The sequence below is a fragment of the Saccostrea echinata genome, unplaced genomic scaffold, assembly GCF_033153115.1.
Source record: "Saccostrea echinata isolate AGI-Se365-2 ecotype Australia unplaced genomic scaffold, CSIRO_AGI_Sech_v1 ptg000029l, whole genome shotgun sequence".
In the NCBI taxonomy this organism is placed as follows: Eukaryota; Metazoa; Mollusca; class Bivalvia; order Ostreida; family Ostreidae; genus Saccostrea; species Saccostrea echinata.
The window spans coordinates 19,877,009-19,879,910 of NW_026889778.1; the positions used below are offsets into that span (position 1 = coordinate 19,877,009).

A 2,902-nucleotide genomic window follows, 5' to 3' on the forward strand; every position below is an offset into this window, starting at 1 on the left:
CTTCAATTAATCCTTATTATTCACTTGTGCCAGCCTAATATATACACGATTTATAAATTCTCAATCTGCCTACAGACGCGTAAGGGGGAGAGTTTCACATTTTTTTGTAATTGTTTGAATACGTAAATGTTAGACAAGGAAAAGGAATAACGATATTATACTGCAAATATTCACCATCACAACAGCCTTAAAACAACAATCCAGAAACATGAATTAAACATCAACGTAAAAAAAAATTCTACATGTGATGTGAAAGGAATGTAAAAGTTATGACAATTTCCCCGTCATGTCTGCTCAAATTTGCAGTGACTTGACGTCATATGCCATCATGGCGTCACAACTAGGTATTTCAGATAAGTTACTGCGGCTGGTACACTGTGACATTCTTCGGATAGCCTTATCCTAGCCGCGTGGGTAATATAGCTTCCATGTTCACAGTATCCAATTCTATACCCAGGAAGATTAATGTAGTTGAAGGCCCTTCAGTTTTTTTCACATTTAATAGGTACACCTAAACTTCACACATTGAAATAAACTGACGTAATGCTAAATTGCATATTGGGGAAGCAGGTGGACCTAAAAATAAACAATCATCTAAAATATGTAGCATATTAGCTACACCAAACTTCGTACAAGCTATCCATTGTAAGGCAGTGCTAAATGTCTCAAAAATGGAACAAGATATCGAACACCCCATGGGCAAGTACCTATCATAATAAAAAGCCCCCCTAAATTGAATCCCTAAAAATTCATGATCATCTGGATGAACAGGTAATATGCAAAATGCCGAAGCGATATCTGTTTTTGCTTAAAAACAGTTTTTTCCCAGTTTCTTTATTTGTTTAATGGCATCATCTACTGTTGAATAGGAAACAGAACACAAGTCATCAGGGATGAAATCATTTATAGAGGCTCCATCTGGATAAGACAAGTGATGAATTAGCCGAAATTAGTTTATTTCTTTTTTTAGGTACAATTCCAATAGGGGAACACTGAAGATTTGTAGAAGGGGGTGAACTGAAGGGACCAGCAATCCTACCAAGGCCAATTTCTTTCTGTAATTTACTTGAAACTATATTTTCATGTTGCTGAACCGAAAGTAAATTCTTACAAAAACGTTGTTGCCTTGGACCCTCATACTGTATCTTGAAGCCTTCTTGAAACCCCTCACTTAGATATATTTTCAAATTGCCATCATACCCTTCAAGAAATTGTCTTAAAATGGATACCTTAACTGGTGTTACTACATTTTTTATTTTTTTGTGCTTGGGGGGATTGATGTCTGTTTAGCCTGGGGTGCGGTACTGGTGTCTTTTGCAATTGATTTATCTCCCCCATGTGCAGTATAAGACTGAGTGTGTTTTTCTACACTGAAGGCAGATGTGTTTATATTGACATTGTTGGTTAGAGCATTTTCCATTTTTGTGGTAAGAATAGCAGAATCCTGGGGGGTACTTTTGTATGAAACCCTTTGCTGGCCATGTTTCCCACGAAAATTGAATTGGGTTTGGGGTTGACGAAAAGTGGTGGTCATTACCCAATACTCATAATGAAGTGTCCCCAAAGGAATTGACCTCACTTCAATGTCCTTCCTCACCTGCTTATCGTATGTAAGCCATATCGGACCCAAACTTCTACAGCCAACTCTCGAACAATCTCCCCATGTTTGATAACAGCTGGAATTTGCTTTGGGTATTTTTCAGAATATACTGCCAAACATTTTAGAAATGCTTTTTCCACTGCTCAATTGTTTTGATAACTTTTTTGGTTTTGATGCAACAAATTTATATTCAGAGTTACCAGCGCTTTGTAGTCGCAATGATTTATCAAAATTGAGATCATCCCTTGGAAGCAACTTGACAAATCAACATATTTATTCTGCCAAATTTTAATTTATTTCAATTTTAAATCTATTTGTGAAGTTGTAGGATCTGATAATAGCTCAGTCATCTGAATCACTCTCGGATGATGAAGAACTATCTGAATCAGAATTATCTGACGATTCATCACTATCATCAAAATCAGTACCTGAAGAACTTGGCGTTCTCGGTTTTTTATTTTTGGAACTTTTTTGACCTTTGCTCCTTTTAGTACCCCTTTTCTTCTCTCTGGAAAGGGCTTGCAGCACCTGCTCGGTCACTGCTGCTACCAGTTGCGGCTGTATAGGAGGAACCTCAGGCTGCACTGCATTCTGTGAGCTAGCATCTACTTCCTCATTCATCATTACCCTTTGTGTAGCTGATCCAGCTGCGGCAGGATCGAGGAACAGTCCTATTTCTTCGCCGAACTCTCCCACTGGGATTCATCTCAAATTATTTAATAAAATGAGAGTTCAAGAACATAAATATACTTTAAAATTGGGATCTCCTCTAAGAAAACCAAAACTAAGGAGTAACATGTGCAAAACAAATTACACAGATATATGATAACCTTGACCATAGGTATAAAAAGAGTTAACAAATTCCTAAACCCAAGTGGTCATTAAAAGGTATCTAAAGGTATCTGCATAAACCTTATATCTATGAAAATTGACCCCTATCACGTAGGAGTATAAATGAAGAAACAAATACCTAAAACCAAAAGGGTCATTCCAAAAGAATTTGCACATGTAAACATCAGTGTAAAATAACCCCAACCATATAGGGGTATACATGGAAAACCCAAAGGGACCAAAGAAAAAGGTGTTTGCACAGAATATAAAATATCCCCAACCATATAGGGGTATTAATCCAAAAAAACAAAAAAAAAAAAAAACAAAAACAAAAACAAAAAAACAACAACAACAACAACAAACAAACACCTTGCCTAGTGAGTTATTCCATAAGTATGTGCATAACAATGAAAAACACTGATGCAAATTAACCCCAACCATATAGGGGTATAAATGAAAGACCCAATGGAA

The 2,902-nt window shown here is 36.6% G+C and overlaps 1 pseudogene; it reads right to left on the reverse strand.

Annotated features, from left to right (window-relative positions):
* Nucleotides 1–1,942: 1,942 nt before the first annotated feature.
* Nucleotides 1,943–2,306, reverse strand: LOC133194607 (uncharacterized; annotated as a pseudogene).
* Nucleotides 2,307–2,902: the final 596 nt, after the last annotated feature.